This window comes from Buteo buteo, chromosome 12 (genome assembly GCF_964188355.1).
Source record: "Buteo buteo chromosome 12, bButBut1.hap1.1, whole genome shotgun sequence".
In the NCBI taxonomy this organism is placed as follows: domain Eukaryota; kingdom Metazoa; phylum Chordata; class Aves; order Accipitriformes; family Accipitridae; genus Buteo; species Buteo buteo.
The window spans coordinates 23,105,276-23,123,620 of record NC_134182.1 but is presented as its reverse complement, the minus strand read 5'-3'; the positions used below and the strand labels follow the sequence as shown (position 1 = coordinate 23,123,620).

The following is an 18,345-nucleotide window of genomic DNA, read 5'->3' as shown; positions in this document are numbered from 1 at the left end:
GGTAACAGCTTCTTTTTTGTCTTTTATGTATTTTCATATTTAAAAGGACAAAACGGGTCAGGAACAAAGCCGTGGTAAATGCCAGTCCCAGTGGGAAGCTTCTAAGAGAACCAACCGCAGGCTGCAAATAACAAACTGTTGTGCAGACTGGCTGGGCTCGGGAGCACAGGGCGACCAATAGCCGATGGAACACGTACGTATTTCAGCATAAATACAGCTATGAATAGCAAGCAGATTTTGACTTCCCAGAACATTCTCAGGAGGCATTTTTGGTAATCTGTAACACCGAAGAAGTACGGTGGGAATGGAGCTGAGGAGGATTCGCGGGGGTTGGCTCCTGTGCACGCTCTGGGCACCGTGTTTTGTTGATCACCTTCTGGTTAGACGAGGACAAGGAAGATGGCAGCTTTCATTTCCAGTTCAGGATGCTGACAGCAGCAACAAACATCTCGGCTGTTCCGCAGCGAGGTGGGTTTGTGTCCCCACGTGCCGTACGGTCCCCAGGAGGTTTGGGTTGGAAGGGCTTGCTCTGCAAGAGGCCAGACCGCCTCCCACTGCATGGCTTCCTCGCTGCTGGTCCTCGTCTCTCACGGGGCTTGATATTTTACACATAGGTACCCTGGTTAAAGCTGTCTTGCTGTTCACAAGAGGTGTGGTTTTTGCTGGCTGAGAACAAGTGGCAGATCTGGAGCACGCAGGCGACGTGGGAGTCCTGGCTGGAGGAAGCCCAGAAGGAGTGGGAGCACCAGCACACTGCAGTGGCTCAGGCGAGTTTCCCAGTAATGGGCATCGCGGGCAGATACCTTAACCTCTGCTCTTCTGCTTCTGATGTTTTCCCCTTCTTGTCATCTTTAAGACTCGTTGCTCACACACTTCTGTGCCAACAGTGCCCCGATGAGACCCTCCAGGGGCTTTTCAGCCTGGGTAAACTGGCAATAACGTAGCCCTGGGTTACGGGTCCACAACATAATAGCAAATCTCTCATGAGCTCAGATAACAGCATATTCTGTCTACTTCTAAGTACCTTACGGTTTCTTGGTTTCATTTTGTAGTTGTGAGAAATCATGACTGAAATAAAAGGTGCCAGTGAATGTACCGAGCCGTGTCAAAGCAGCTCAGGCTTGGGTCACTTCAAAGTCCTTGACAGGCAGAACCAGAGGTTTTCCCTTTAAAACCAGTCATGAGATGAACACCCTAGAACTTGGGGCAGATGTGTTCTTTGCACTTTCTGAAAAAAACCCAAAAAACAAACCAAACCCCCCCCAAACAAACCCCCAAAACCCAACACCCCCTCCCCCCCCTTTTAGTTTTGGGCATGTTTCTGAAAGCAACCAATGTTCACATGACTTATTTAGCCAGCCAGAAGCATTTCAGTAGGAGGCTGTGGCGGTGCGTGAGAGCCAAGGAGTGCATGACGGGCTGCTCTGGGAAAGAAGGGGCCTGATGGTGACTTGATGAATAAGTCGTTCAAGGCACACCTTCACTGAAAGGCCATACGCTGCTCCCCTCCCAGCTGCTTCTCACGAACCATTTTATTGCTTCAACATGGGTAACTGCCAAACAGAGGAGCTGGGAAATCGGCTCTCTGCATAGAGCGGCGATCGATTGCGGGAAGAGGGCTGGGTTTAATGGGGAGAGCAGAGCTTTACAGGAATCCCGCGCGTTTTGTGGGGGTCTCTTGATTTTTGCATGAAGACTGCATCACGCAGCAAAGTTGCTGACTTAAACAAAAGTGCTTGATTTCTTCCTGACTCGAGGTCTGGAGCTTCTGCCAATAGAAGGAAGCGTGGAGTCAGTCTTTCAGCTCTAGTAATTGCTTGCTGATGGTGTTTGGTAAAACTAGGGGACATTCAGGGGCTGAATTCTGTCGGGAATGCTGAACCCCGTGTAGGGTGTACGGCTAAACATGGTAGTTCAAGTGCCGCCTTAGGCCCATCGGTCTGGATGATGGCATCAGTCTTGGCTGGCAGCTGTCACAGGTGTTTGGGCACACAGGACAGGACCCTGTTCTGCTGAGGACAGCTCCTCATCCACTTACTGCATCGGCTCGTTTTCCTGCATTGATTTGCCCGGGGTGTGCTTTTTTAAGACGGTGAAATGAACTTAATCGGGCTTCTATTAGTTTTGAGTCTTCTCCCCAGCAAGCTGTTGGATACAGTTTTAGAGAAGTAATGGTGACAAGCCTTTGCTGGTGTGGTATTTTTTCACCTGTGTGGTGGAGAGAATACTTAAATTGGTAGGAGAGAGTCACCAAAAGCCTGGGCCTGTTGCACGTGTTGCCAATGTTTTTGCGGTTCAGCTTGTCAGGTTGCTGTTTGTCCAAGTACGTTTCAGAGCTGGATACTCAGAAGCCGTCTGGACGTGGTGCTGGGCAGGCTGCTCTAGGTGAGCCTGCTTGAGCAGGGGCTTGGACCAGATGACCTCCAGTGATTCTGGAAGGCCGCCTGCTTCCAGAAGAGAACTTCTGGAAGTTCTCTTCCTTGTGATTCTGTGATTCTAGAATTTGTGCTGGGAGGGGCAGGCACCGGGGCGATGGCACACCGGTGTGGTATGCTGGAAATGTCAGCTGCTGTCTCCCTCTCTTAGGAAGGCTGCGCGTGTGTTCTGTGCTGAGACACTTAGCGCCTATGTCTGTCTGTCCAGGTACGCCAAGCAATGTAAAAAGAGCGTAAGTTCAGAAGGGACTTTAGGAACTTTTGCTCGCTTAGCCACGTTAGACAGGGGCTGCGACTCTTGAATGAAAGTATGGTCGTGTTAGAGAATAACCATAGGAGGTGGCTGGGTAAACTGGCTCCAGTGTCAAATTCTGAGCTGTGTTGGTTTTGTTTGTGTTTTCCTTTGAAGGGAAGTCAAATCTATGGTCTTAGCTGTTGGGGGTTGTTGGGCTAGAGAGCTGAAATTCTTCCTTCTCCTTGCCTTCTGCTGTAGGTTTGGGCTTGTGGAGCATCCGCACAAACTCTGCAAGAGAATCTGTAGGCTGCGCTTGAGTGAAATAAGCCTGGCTGTGGAGTTCCGATACAGACCGTCTCTGTTATGCTAGTGGCTTTTTAGACTAGAACTTAGGCTTTGGATGAAATGTAGGGTGGTTGCCTAAAGCATCGGGGCGGGGGGGGTGTTTCTGCCTAAGTGGGAAAGAAATGACCCGGTGGTACTCACAAAGTCACCTGCTAACTCACTCACTAAATCCTCTTTCGGCTGGAGTAAAATATGGCAAAGCGCAAATTCACTGAACCCGACTACTAAGGTGCAGAAAGTGTCTTTTCCATCCACTGCTCCTCCAGCGCTTGTGAGCTGCCTCCTGCTTTTCTGGGGAAAATGTCATTGAACCAGTCGTTAATAATAATTCAAAAAATTCTGTCATTGTCATCTTTAGCTGTTATTCAACAAAGTGGATGCTGGTTTTCTCAAAAGGACTTAGTTTTTCTTCCATTTCTTCTTCTTTGGCTTCTTCCCACTCTGTGTCCTGTTTCCTTGGAAAATGTGACCTGAATCGTGTCGCACGCTGTTGTCCGTTCTCTGATCACCAGGTAGCACTTCCCTGAAATCGCTTTAGCTTCCACATCTGGCTGAATGAAAGAATGACGCCTGTCAGCTGCAGCCTTTCTCAGTGAGACAGTGAGTCTCTACGCGCACGAGGGAGTTAAAAGTTGACTGACTGTGTCTCGGGTGGTGTCCTTTCTAAAAGGAAAGGGTTCTGCAGCTCTCCTTGCAAACTGCGTGTGTAGTTTCACACGTGTATGAGCTAGCGTAACGGCTTACTGCCACAAAATGGAGACGGACGAATTCCCTCTCCTTCTTCCCAACGCACTGTCCTGCCTCCTTCCTTGTGCCAACTTTCATGCTTGCTAGTTCTCTCTGCCAGCCAGTTTAACTCTCTAAGCTGGTGGAAAACTATCTACTTTTCTGGGTTCGTTTCCCATCTGCTTAGGCAGTTAACCTGGCTCGTAAAGTGCTCTAAAAAGTGCTCAAGTCAGTGCAAGGTAAGCCGCAGGAATACAGCAGTAGAACAAAGGAGCAGATGGAGAGATGGGAGGCGGCAGCAAGGCCTCTCTTCCGGCGGCAGTGAAGGCAACGTGTTTTGTGAAACCGTGTCTTCAGCTGCGACTGAGCGTATTTTTAGCTTTTTCTTCAGTAAGCCTGTAACATTGTTGGCCTTTGATTTTCCTGGACTACCGTCAGTCAGAACTGACATCACAGAACTCTGACTTGGCTGTATGTGATTCCACTTGAACATGTAATTTCTCTTTTTTTTTTTTTTTTTTTCCCCCTGGGGATTTTTAATCCAGAAATCTGTCATCAGTCTATGACTTGTGGCATGTTCCTTTCTTTGGAAACAGTTCATGGTGTTTAGAGGTCATAAGTAGCAAGGGTGAAGAAGAACGGTAATTTTGGCAACTTGTGCACAGACCACTTTGGTGTAGCATACAGCGGGGAGGTTGGATTCTGGCTTCCTCCTGAACATGGAGTAGGCCTGTGGCATTTTACACTGATCTGTTTTCTACCAGACAGAAGGAGGAATGTGACTGTAGTTGTTGTTTTCAAAGAGAGCAGAAATGCAGTTAGTGTTGGATATCTCTCTTAAAGGAGAGGCTTCACGCCTTTAACCTAGTTCTATCTAACTATTTTCCCACTGTGTGGATTTGCCAGTAATCCTTGGTTCAACTTAGCAGAATGATGCAAGTAAAACATCCTGATAGCCAGGTCACTGTATATACAGTTCAGGCTTTATTGTGGAGTTTATTTTCCTAGTTCCATATTACCAAGCCAGATGTCTAGGAACAAAATGTTTCAAACGGCCATTGGCGTACTGGCAGAAACCTGGGCATGCCTGATGGTCTAGCATTTTCACGTGCTTTTCTATGCAGTTAATAACTGCAGCGGAATTAAATTTAAAGTTCCATGAATGGTCCGGGCGTGGGAGTGTTACGTACTTGATGGTTCTTAGCGGTGGTATGGGCCTGATAAGCACATTTGTTGTGTACTGTAGGCAGGAGTACACTGTGTCAAGGTGTGAGCTTTCCACCAGAGAAGAATTCTTTCTGATTTGGTGGGGAGTTTGGGGTGGCGAGTGGTTTGTTTTTACGCTCAACTCTCCCCAGTAGAGTATCTTAAAATGTGATGTGCAATTTGGCCACGCCAAGTTCTGTGCTCTTGGCCTGTCCAGGTAGGCAGTGGCAAAGGCAGGGTGACGCAGGGTGACTCTTGTTCTTCCTCTTCTGAAATTTCTTCCCGTGATAATCTTCTCTGGTCATTCCTCCTTTCTTATTCAGCATCACGGTATTGCTGAAGGCACCTGTCAAAACAGCTGGACGTTGAAGGCCTTTGAGAGATGCTATTCACCAACCCAATAGATCTGTATTTGTATTTGGTATTATGGGTTACTCATAAAACATATGGATTAAATCATTACAATTAAACTGAGCCGGAAGGCTGGTCAAACTGTGGGGCTTTTTACTGTCTGGAGCCCCTGGATGCAGTGCAAAAGTTCATCCCGCTGTCCCTGTGAAAGGATGACAAGTACCAAAAAGCAAACGCGAGAAAACTACTGCAAATGAGTTGTCCCACTTGGAACTTGACCTGTGCTAGTTGTGAATGCTGGCAGGGCGGTCAGGCTGGCCAGCTGCAGCAGCGTCCTGCAATACTGGCTTTGCCATCGGCAACCTTTTTTTCCGAAGGTTGACTTGCGCTTAGTGCGGGACCCTGGCTTACACTGCCTGTGTTTCACGCGCTCGTTGTTTTCATGCTGGCAGAAGATACTGGAACATGTTCTCAGGTAGAGTGCCTGTGACCTGAAATATAGTAGATTCCAATGCCCAGGCTTTAGAGCATAACCTTTCTCCACAGAAGTACAATCTGTGTAAATGGTATTATTTATAAGCGTTTCCCTTTAATAACTTTGTGTTGCTCCCAGAGTCTGGTCTTCAGAACTAGCTGTAACCTCCTATGCCGTAAGGAAAATAGGTTATTAGTGCACGCTGGAAGAAGCAACCATAAAACTTTGCTTGCGGGAGAACATGTGTGCTACAGTTAATGCAATGGGCTTTGTGTGCCCATTGAAGTGGCTGGCTGTACTGGTTTGTGGCATAGGGTAAGGGTTCTGTTTGATGCCCGAGTTGGTCAGCATGTGTAACGCCCAGGAATAGCGAGCTACGTAGAATATCTTCCTTCTGAGACTCCATGGAGAAAGCAGTGCTATTTGAAGAGATGCTTGAACCTGTCTTGTCTTCCGGAGGCTTTTTCAATAACCCATAGAACTTGCAAAACGTAGTGAGCTGAAGTAGTTTGTATTTCCACGTGTGTGGAATATCTCTTATTTAGCCTCCTATTCAATCTTGTAAGTCACCTGAGCTTTTAAGTCCCCGTCCCCCGTCCCCCGTCCCCCAAAAAAATCTATCTTGACATAGTGAAACGTGAACTGTCTGTGGAGCACCGATAGAGGTGTGGAAACTGAAAGGCCTCAAAGTTTTTGTACAATAGTGCAGAGATGTGATAAGGACTGGCAATAGGAAGGAAAGGACTGGAATAAGGAAAATGGGGATTTAAGTGTAGAAAAGAATCCGTGTTTTAAGGTGCTGTGTTATGTTCAGGTGATAAGTGTATGGAAAACTACTTTCCAACTGATGAGCTATGAAAGTCTGTATCGCTTGTCATGCGGAAACATCAACGGTACATTTTCTGGAAGAGTTTGAGAGTGAAGGTAGTTAAGAACTTAGTATTCCTTAAAGTTCAAAATAAACACACAAGAAGTGAACAAGACACAAACGATGCCTGAAATCTACTAGAAGACAACTGGCAATAAATAATGAGGTACAAAATCAAGAGCAAGGACTAATGGAAACTCATACCTTTTACTGCAGCGCTAATTGAAATACACTTTTTCTCGGATTGCATCTTACTACAGACTCGCATATCTGAGTAGGCTTGAACTCGGTGTATTGTTTTTTTTCCTGTTATTGACCTTATCAATACCCCTGTGTCGCTTTTTGTTGGTGATCTCATAGGCATTAGAAAAGTAAAAGGATTCTCCTTTTGCTCTGCTGTGAGATCAAAAACTGTCCCGAGTGCCATTTTTTGAAGGAAAAGAGCTACAGGAGCTGTCTAGGAGATTACTTGCGGCATACTGATGAAACTTCTGTCAATCTCAAAAAGCAAATCTCAGTTATGGCTGACATGAGTCTGTTTTTGCATTTTTTTTTTTATTTACAGTGAAGAATGCGAGACCTATCAGCTCAGGTAACGAGCAGTCTGCTGCAGTTTCCAGAGGTGACTACTGAGGCACTTGGGGAAGATGAGAAACCCCTAGGTTCTGTGCTGAGCGGGAAGTTTTCTGGAGGTGAGCGTTCTCCTTTAAATTTGGTCTCGGTCTGAAGTTCTTATTGCCTGGAGGTTACCTGAAGCACAGGGTCACAGTATCGACTGTGTCAGGCTGGTGCTGTTGTTAAGATGCATCAGGTTTCGAGAGAACAGGAAGGAAGTTTTAACTATTAAAAATGCTAATATTAAAACCTTAAAACTAGTATAGTTAAACTTTGAAATTACAGCAACCTTCACCAGTCTTGTGCTATTAAAATAATTTAGTTAAGCATGCTGAGTCAGCGGGCCTTCCTCAATGTTGTGGTCACTCAATTGTTAATTAAATAAAAGGCAGTTTTCAAAAAAGTGATAGTGTTGTTTTGGGCCCTATTTATTTGTACCAGCTCAAGCTCTATGACCATCATAACACCACATGCGGAACTAGTTCTTCTACAACGTTACAGAGGCACCCCCCTCCCGCCGCCCCCCCCCCCCCCGCTTTTTCTTTTCCTAGTCTGAATACAAACAGCAAAGGAAGAGGATAACACTGTTAAGCGCTGCAGCCATATTTCCAACGTATTTAACAGGGTGCAGATGAGTACCCAGGGAGAGCTGCTGAAAGTGGCTAAGCAGATTAGGTAGTTGACTTTCTAGGTGATCCGCAAGTAGAGCTAGCTGGGTGCCTACCTGGTTGTCTAGGCTCTGTTAGACCAGGTGGAATCCATCTACCTGACTGAAAGTGCAGTAATTGAGTTAATACTTCCTCCGAGTTTGTTCAGTGAAACAAAATGTGTTAAATTCTTTCTGTCGTCAGCCCGTGTAAAAGATCAGATGTACTCATGCAGTGCCCATTTGACGATAATTTCTTGCTGCCGTCCAAATCCCTGCCCCAAGTAGGCGTGTGTCAAGTAAAATTAATAAACTAGAAATGAATTGGTTTAGATTTGTTATCTTTGAAGTGTGCTTTAAGTCTCGTATTCCCGTATGTATTTAGACGATTTCTAGCCAAAACAAGCCGAATATGGGATGAAGTCTCTAGATCAATATGTTGTCATCTTCATCCCAAGCAGTCCAAATCCTTCAGTGCGGGAATGACAAGTAGAAATGCAAAATAATAAGGTTGTTAATATTAAGAGGTAGTGCTGGAGGATCTCCATGGGTGATTTTGAATAATTGACCACAACTAGGGAAGTCGGTCTTCCCTTTTGGGTACTTTTAGTGAAGGAAAGGGGCAGTGGCTGTGATTTTTCAGTTGTTTTCAGTCTTGTATTGGAAATTTGCTTTAGTCAGCTTTCTTTTCTCTTACAGGGAGAAATGGCTTGGCATGGCTGGCGTGTGGTCCTCAACTGGAGGTAGTGAGCTCTGTGACGGGAGAGCGGCGCTCTGCTTACCGTTTCCGTGGAGTAAAGAAACAGCCTCCCACCATTCGTGTGGTAAAGGATTTTTCCTGGCAGAAGAGAACGGGACTGCTGGTTGGGTTGGAAGAAGCAGAGGGAAGTGTTCTCTGTCTGTACGACCTTGGAATATCGAGAGTGGTTAAAGCAGTTGTTCTCCCAGGAAGGGTACGTACACTTTAATCGGAGGAACGAAGCTTTTGCGTTGTCAGGTGCTGCGTAATCCTGTTTCAGGAGAAGCTTTGGAGCGTCTCTTTGTAGGCGGTATTTTTTCTATCTTGCATTAGTGCAGACTGCCACTTCAGAGTATCCAGTCAAGAGAGCCTTGGTGCAAACTCTTGGGCTTAACGGTACCGTTATCTTTTGAGCTTACTGATTGTAAAACAAGTTTTCTGGGTTTATGGTAGAGCACATAGTTACCTAATTCTCCACTGCCACAAAAAGGCATTGAGAACTATCTTTTATTGGCCAGAGTGAAAAAGGAAAAAAACCCCCGCTGTTCCCAGTGTCTGTAACATACATTTCCGAAATGCTTGATTTCTATGTATGTTAGAAATACTGTCTTTAAAATATCTGAAACTTCCATAGTTGTGCTGTAAATGACTTAGACACATTCCCCTGAATCTCAGACTAGCAAGCGGGTGGCTTTAGAGCAGAACAGATTTTTATGTTGACTTAGGATAGGAAAGAAGAGCCGTTAGGGAGTTACCTGACGGATTGTTGAACGATTGACTTTCAACCTGCAGTCCTTGAATCGCTGCTTATTGAATATTGTGTTTGTGTAGATGGGAGAGGCTGGTGGAATGTTACTCATTTTTTTCTGTCTTCTGTAACCCAGGAAGTCCAATGATGTAATGTCCCCTAGTCTCATTATCTTAATGTAAACAAGAATCAGTGCAAGTTAATAGAACATCAAGATTGACTATATTGGTTTTTTCTTGATATAACTGGAAACAATGCTTTGCTTTTAAGTCTTATGGTCCTCTGCATTTACTTTCTTGTTTCTGATGTGCTAATTCCGGCTTCACTTTTGAATGATTTCTGTTCAGCTTGTCAAACAGCTTAAATGCTAGCTTGCAGTTTTCCTGTAGGTAACTGCTATAGAACCCATAACTAATCACGGAGGACCCAGCGTGAGCACTCGGCACCTACATCAGAGTCTGCGATGGCTCTTTGGAGTGGCAGCAGTGGCTACAGATGTTGGTCACCTACTTCTGGTGGACCTTTGTTTGGATGATTTCTTTTGCAGTCAGAATGAAATACAAGCATCGGGTAAGCCTGCAGTTTTTAAACTTGAATTTGAGAGTAGGAAAACTTGTGTATAAACAACATGCATCCCACTTGGAAGACACTAGTGTGCAGGCATTTCTGACTGCTGGTTACAGATGGCGGTTTGCCTTGGTATAGTCCCGACCTGATTAAAAATGGGAGTGGCTTAATACTCCTTCTAATGTTATAAATGCCCCCCTGCCACCAAGATCCGTACGTCACTATGATGCTTGCCAGTGAGGTGTAGGAATTTTACCACGTGAGTCAGTGCAGCTGCCTGAGAGGAAGTTGTGTCAGAGGCGCCCTATTTCTTGGGAATGTTCTTCTGCTTCTGTGAGTTGACTTGGGGCAAATTTTAGGCTTGCTTGTTAAAATGAATCCGACTTGTCAAAAATCGTGCATTTGGATGACTGAAATCTCTAATTTGCATATTTGGGTTGCATACGCTGTTTTGGCTATTACAAGAGTGGCTTCAGGAGTTGGTGTCGCTTCAGCCAGCTTCATCGTGAGGCCCAAACGTGTGATTTATAGAGCCCAGGAAGAATTTGTCTACGAAGGTTACGCTCTTACCTGGTTTTTATTTACGAGTGAGAATACCTGTCCGATCAGAGAGTTCTTCTGTTCTTTGGAAACATACAAAAGAAAGCGTTGCATAAATGGGTATTTTGCCCCGGACGGTAGAATTGGATGAGACGTGTTGTCACGTCAGTGTTCAACATGCAGCCTAAATGGCCTGACACATTAACTCATGGCGTGGTTTTGTGTGTGTAGGTCTAGAAGTTGTCACTAGAATTCCTGCTGAAGTTCCACAAAGAAGAGAAGCTGTGACCAGAGAAGGGAGACATCTCTGCTTTCAACTACAAAATCCTTCAGGAACAGCAATATCAACCCTGTACTACATAAGCAGAAGCAATCAGCTTGTTGTGGGTTTTTCAGATGGCTGCCTGTCACTGTGGAATATGAAAACTTTGAAGAGGGAGTAAGTAGGCCTTTACAGCTGGCCATGCCCGGAGGTGCAGGGGTCTCAATTGTTTGCTTACGGAAGCATGTTCATGAAAGAGAACATTTTAGGGAGTGAAATTTTGGGTATAATCTTGGGATGTTTAGAAATCCTCTTCTGAAATAACTATTAAAAGTCATACATGGATTAAGTAGACCGCCTTCTCCCCAGTGGACTAGGATTGTTTTCCTTCTTGTGCCTGTGGCTCGAGGGATTGTGGAAAGCATGCTTCTTGGGGTTACGTCAAGCAGTTTAGGATGCGATGGAGCTCATTTTTCTAAGACGCTTTGTCCGATCAGTAGTGTTCAGTGAAGCCAGGAAACGTGTGTGTTTTGATGAACCAGATTTTAGGAATGATTTTTCAGAACCAGCTACTGCAATTAGGGCATACATTGAGAAGCTTACGTATGTTAATAATGTGGGTTTGGGGATAATATTCTTTAAAGCGCCCAGGATGAAACTAGTGAGACACGAAAAATCAATAGCTGATCCGTGCCTGAAAAGATATTCTTTCCTACATGTCAGCCTTGTCCAAAATAGGGGACTGACCCATTCCAAGGCAACGTTGCGTGTGAATGAAAATTTGCTTGGAACACTTGGAGATGAGGATAAGGGGCATGTAAATCTATAAGCAATAGAAAAATTAAGAGACGATTTTATATCTGCCAAAGGGCAATCACACGTGAAATATGTGACCAAATTCAGATAGGGATTGGCTTAAGCAAACCTGCAGTGACTCACCAGAAACTGTTGGATGCATAAATAGACAGTGGAGGACTAACTGGGTGGCAAGAATAGATTGTGAAGGTACACGTAAGGTTCAGAAGTCTGGAGGAAAAATGCTTTACGTAGCATCCGAGTAAAGAAATGAGAAAGTACTTGTGTTTGGCCCTGTCTTAAATTTGTTCAGAAGGTAGGCTGCATTTTAAGTTCAATATTGAAGTCGGCTGGAACAGGAGGAACAATCTTTTGCCTGGCAGGTGAAGTAATCATTTATGTTCTTCCTCCCTAGGCAGAGGAGGATATAAACCCAGGTTATTGCATTTGATGGACAGTAATTTCCTCAGCTCTTGACTGCTGCATAAAAAGTAGTCGCTTCCCTGACTCACTTGTCTGAGATGGAAGTGTGACCTTCTGTACTTTGGGGATAAGCATGGAAGGATAAGCTTTTTTCTCAGAAGATGCTTCTACCCTTCTACAAACAGTTAGGGCTCATCGTAGGCTCACAGGTTTTTATTTTTCTCTCTTTTCCCCTTTTCCTTTTTTTTTTTTCATTTTTTCTTTCTTTTTTTTTTTTTTTTTTTTTTCCCAACCACGTAGGCACCACTCTCAGCTTGAAGGAGGAAGGATTCCTGTCTATGCTGTTACTTTTCAGGAGCCTGAGAATGATCCTCGCAATTGTTGCTACTTGTGGGCTGTTCAGTCTACACAAGAAAGGTGAATTAAAAGTTACTATAAGCCACTGAATGCATTTAAATTTTTTTGTATCTTTGTTCACATACCGTTGATACATGTATATTTGTTTTGTTTATGTAGCCGTGCAGGAGATTCTCTCAGGTGTGGAAGGTGTTAAGCTTACACTGCAATTTTTACAGGATTTAACAGATGTGAAGAGGGACCTACTAGTGCCTACCTTCTGAAAGAAGGCAAAGCAACAGTGGCTGTATCTTTGTGCTTGCATTCTTAAACGATTTCCTTTGTTTCTTGAGGACTGCTTCACGATTTGTTTGGTACTTGCACCATGGTATGAAAATACCATTCAAAGTAGTTGGGGCTGCAGATCTCGAGCGCTAAACGTGCCAATATGACAGCCGGCTGCCCCTAAAGGAGGGAGGTGACAGTATTGCGGATTACCTTGTGCCAACTTGCGCGGTCTTTGGAGCCTTTGTGAGCCAGGCCAGCTCACCTGGCAGAGACCGATCCCTGTTGAGCAGCAAAGTCAATGGTTTCCTGCTGGGCTAATGACCCGAATCAGTATGTGGAAGGGTGCAGCGTGTGTATGCAAGAGAGGGGCTGGAACTTTGGTGGGAAGGGAAGGGAAGGGGAGAAAGATCTCTCTCTTTCAGCATCAGCAAGCTATTTAATCAGCTCAGCCGTTCACAGTGTGGCAGTCTTTTTAAGTTTGACTTTAAAGCAACAATTTGTAGTCCGTACAACATATTAAAGCTTTCAAATTGTATGGTTAGCATTTGCCCCTGAAGCTGTTAGTGTCCAAATGTCCTCCTTTGTGTTGTAGCGGCTGCACGTGACCAGTTATCTGATGGTTTGGGAAGTGGTGTTTTTCTTTTCAGCAAGAAAACATCAGTCTAGATCTAATAAAATGATAACAAGGCCTCTAAAGCAGCTTTGTAATCAAATGTCCTAATTTCTACCTTTTTCAGTGAAGGTGACGTCGTGAGTTTACATCTGTTGCAGTTAGCATTTGGTGACAGAAAACGCTTGGCCCCAGGACAAGTCATGTATGAGGTAAGGTGTGCACGTATGTGAAAAGATGAAAATAGTGATTTTGTCTATGTGAGTATCAGTGAAGTTGTCAGGGGTGATTTTTACCATCAAAATTCAGAGGTGACTGAAACCCCAATCTTTTGCTGAGTCTTCTTGGGCATGTTTTATGCTGCTGCATCTCTTGTAGTGCTCTAAGCACTTTGGCAGGTCGACAGGAGAAAGATGCTTTAATCGTTCTCCAGTTTCACTTTTGAACTTCTGCTTTGCTTTATCCTCTTTTAAAAGTTATTTGTAGCTACAGTCTTAGCAGTGGCAAAGACCTTGTACTGTGTGCTGCTTTGGAAGAAAACCCAGTCGTCGATATCCATTCCTCGCGTGGCTACTTTGTTCTGTCTCAACGCTTTAATGTTAAAATGGGGGACCTTTTACTATTTGGCAATGCTTTGCCTTGGTCATCTTCTTTTCCTGAAAAAGGTGTGACGAGTGTCAGATTTCACCTCAGAGGGTTGAAATGTTTCAGCAGCTTTGAAAAATGGGTCTGCTAAAATTTCCGGTTTTAAAAAAAAGCACACAAAGTGATTAAATAATGTGGTTTGCGTTTGTGACCTGAGAAAGCTGTGGTGTCGCTAGTGTGAGACTTTTAACCCTCTACAGACAGTGCAACCAGTAATACATTCACAGGCTTCTAAGAGGTGTCAGGCACCAGTCTCTGCCTTTGAGATATTTTACTCCCCTGCTGTTCCTGCGTTCCTGTGATGAGCGTTGTGCAAGGTTGAAACAGGAACCAATCTCACAAGGTAGTTGAAGAGAGAACAAAACAGCTGGACCTCTGGGGGGAAAAGTCAGGTTCTTCAGCTAGCTTCCAGATGAGCCACTTACACATGTAGCTTCATACCAAGACTTGCTAACACCTCCTGCCAAAAAAACCCCCCAACAACTCCCACCCCCCGGAAACAAACCCAGAAGAAGCATTAGTACAGGATCTGTGTTCTACAGAGGACACTTGGAGTGTCGGAATACTTCCCTGTAGCCACAGATTGGTCAGTACTACATGACTGTCTGCCTGCGTGACTGGCTGAGTCAAGTTTCTTGTCCGTCTTCCGTGGCAGAAAATTTAAGAGTTGTTCCCAATTGCCAGGCCAAATTGGAGGAAAGGAGGAGGAATCTACTGTTGACCCTTGTTCGTTGAAGAGAGTTCACAGAAGCTTGAAAGAAAGCTTGAAATCTAGTGCATCCGGCCATGGTCATGGAGCGCACCTTGACATTTGTCCTGCATGATGCTTGCAGGTGGATAGAGTATGCAGCCCCCACGTCCACATCAGAGTCTGATGAGTGCATCTCATTTGAAAACTGTCTTCAGATTTTACGGGTCAATAAAGTCATTATTTAACATCTTCCACGCAGTGGAGTTCCTTAACTTAGATTTGCTTGCCCCAGTGGAGAATTTAAAATACGCTGTTTTGCTTCAGAAGTTGTCTTCGGCAGGAATTGTTTGATATCTTTTTTCCCTTCCCCTCAGCCCTAACTTTGGGGGGGGACTGGCTCTTCACAGATGAATAAAAGTTGAAATTTCTAGCGGTTAAAATTCATCTCTAAGAGGTTGATGGAGTTGTAGTACTTTATCTGACAAAAGGGTCTTTTGGCACGGTGGACCTGTTCAGGACATCTTTTATTATAAACTGTGTTTGGTGATTATTCCTTCTGTAATAAAAATGGGATTCTTTGCTTAGGCTTCGCGCTAGTTTTTCAAAGAGATGGTTCAGATTTTCCTGTCTACTCTGCACATGTCTGTTATTTCCAAAGTTACTTGATAAAGTAGAATGAACTGTGCATACTGCAGAGCAAATTTTAGCGAGGGAAATGCTAAATTCTGAAAATGTGCAAAGCCCGTTACTATTTGACGCTTCATTCTCTTGCATGTCAGATGTAGTTTCTATTTGCCATCAGAAATAAGCTCATGGGAAATATACAGTACAATATGCATATTATATTATACATATATACATTCTTTCACATTTAGCTATAATGTATGTTTTTATCTCAAAATGACCTTTTCTCTCTCCTTTTATTTTTTCCCCAGGGTCTGGAATACTGTGTCGAAAGATACAGCTTAGGTCTCACAGGTGGAGTCTTTCCCTTGAGCGGGCAGGCCAGCGATATTAAATTACTTAGCTGTCAGACTGTAGAAAAACTTCCCAAACGTGTCGACGGAGAGGATAGCGTTAATGCAGGTTTGTTCTAATGTCCCTGTTTGGTTATTCTAAAATAAGTAGTTTTGGAATCTAAGCAATGAATGCTGTTCTGTACCCCAGTCTGTGAGTCTTGAATACCTTTACAGACTAGCTTGTTGGGCTTATTTAAAAAAAATAAATGGGTGCTTAAGTTATATGGGACTTCTTTAAAGGAAAAAATAAGTTGTGTTTTATGCTTGCTGACATGCTATAGCGATGTATGGTGGGGTCACCTGCATGAAGCTTGTCAGTCGTTCTATTCCTCCAGCTGTCGTCTTTGAACAGTAAGATGATGCTCCCCATTGCTTAGGAGTGTTACCTGAATTTTTCTTTCCCTGTTCCAACCTATGTCTGCATCTGCATCCAGCTGGTGGCCGGTCACAAGTGGTGTTCCCCAGGGCTCGGTATTGGGGCCAGTTCTGTTTAATATCTCTGTCAATGATCCGGACGAGGGGATTGAGTGCACCCTCAGTAAGTTTGCAGATGACACCAAGTTGGGTGGGAGTGTTGATCTGCTTGAGGGTCTACAGAGGCTCTGTGGAGGGATCTGGACAGGCTGGCTCAATGGGCCAAGGCCAACTGTATGAAGTTCATCAAGGCTAAATGCCAGGTCCTGCTCTTGGGTCACAAGAACCCCATGCAACACTACAGGCTTGGGAAAGAGTGGCTGGAAAGCTGCCTGGCTTTGGGCCCCTCGCTACAAGAAAGACATTGAGGTGCTGGAGCGCATCCAAAGAAGGGCAACAGAGCTGGTGAAGGGTCTGGAGAACAAGTCTTACGGGGGTGGCTGAGGGAACTGGGGTTGTTTAGCCTGGAGAAAAGGAGGCTGAGGGGAGACCTTACCACTCCCCCCAAGTACCTGAAAGGAGGCTGTAGCGGGGTGTAGTGTTGGTCTCTTCTCCCAGGTAGCAAGTGATAGGACGAGAGGAAATGGCCTCAAGTTGCGCCTGGGGAGGTTCAGGTTGGGTATTAGGAAAAATTTCTTCACTGACTGTGTTACAAAGCATTGGAACAGGCTGCCCGGGGTTGAGTCGCCATCCCTGGAGGTATTTAAAAGACAGGGAGATGTGGCGCTTAGGGACGTGGTTTGGTGGTGGACTTGGCAGTTGGCTTTAGGGTTGGGCTCAATGAACATAAAGGTCTTTTCCAACCTAAGCAACTCTACGATTCTGTGATCTGCCTGTCCATTTCTTCCTCTCTAAATCTAATAGGTTCCTACACCTGCAAGTTCTTAAAGCAATAGCTTTCCTTGTCCATATACACAGTTAAAACTCTTACGAAGTCTTTCATTATCTTGCAGTAATTAAATGTCCCTCTCTGGGTTTACAAATTCACTTATGTTCTGACCCTATTTTTGAGCCTGCTGCAGTGATAACTTCCATGGCCCTTTGTTTTGACTGCATTATTCACCTTCCCTCTCTTCTGACTGGCCTTTACTGATGTATGATGTTTACAAAGAAGACACTTGCATGATCTTTCTAGGCTACTTCTGTTTATCATCTTTGACTTAGTCCTGAAGCGGCAACTTGCATCTCTTTTGTGATGCCATCCTCTATCAACAGTGTGTCAAAATCGAACAAAAACACCTTTGGATTTTCTCCACTTGTGTCACGTTTCTGAGGAGAGTGCCTCCTAAAAGCTTGTTAAAAACAAACACACACCACCACTCCACCACACCCGAAAAAAAACCCCCAAACCAAAATAAGAACAACAAACCCCCTTTCTGTCTCCTTTTTATGAAGCATGAGGCATGGAGAAATACCTGTAATTTCTCTGATGGTTTCTAATTAGCTTTCATTCAGAATCTGTTTGAGTTAAGTTCTAGGCACACATGAGCTGCTGTTGGATGTGGGTTGAGGCTAGCAAAGAAGCTGTCTTCTGAATTATGAAAATAATTGGTATCTTCAAAGGCACTTGCAGCAGCTACAAAACGGAAGCGGCACAGATGTTCACAATGAAACATAGTAAAGTGTGTGAGGATCCCTAAACGTAATGATGAATTCAGCAGAGAACAGAGAAACCTTTTGCCAAACAAACTGTCGCCTTCTTCCTTACTCTACTAGGGTAAATGATATACCACATCCTTTGCTTACATCTGGAGAATGCGTTCTCCCCAGAGAAGACAAACCATTCCACTTATTGAGAGAACTGGAGTATAACATTGTGAATGTTTTATGTTAAAATCTTTGTTCCAATTACCCGTTTGTTGGGTTTGGGTTTTTTGTATTTATTTTGTGTGATAATTGTGTTCGTTCATTCTGAATGTGCTGGAAAGGAGCTATTCTTAAAACCTGTAATTGAGTCCGATCTGGAAATTAGTAGTGCCTGCTGAGTGATACCAGAAGAAGGGGCAGTATGACTGAAACCTGTCACAGAGATGTTTGCTATTCCGTAAATTTTTTTTGTTGTTCTCAGTGAGTGTTGTGCTTTGTGAGTGATATAACAGAATTAAGCCAAAATAGGAAGTGGTGTTTTAAACATATCAGCTATAGCGTTATTTTCTACAAACAAGAAACAATGTCTTGTCTTTTACAGTAATATCGCCTGACACCAGTGTATCAATCTTCAGCTGGCAAGTGAATACATGTGGTCAGGGAAAACCATCTGCTTACTTGGGTGTATTTGACATTAATCGCTGGTATCGTGCTCAAATGCCAGATTCACTAAGGTATATTTTTACTAAGTTGTTTTCAATATCCCTACAAATCAATCA

General features: G+C 44.3%; 1 pseudogene; it reads left to right on the top strand.

Annotated features, from left to right (window-relative positions):
• Positions 1-297: 297 nt before the first annotated feature.
• Positions 298-18,345, top strand: part of LOC142038052 (protein ELYS-like) — a 46,724-nt pseudogene continuing 28,676 nt past the window's right edge.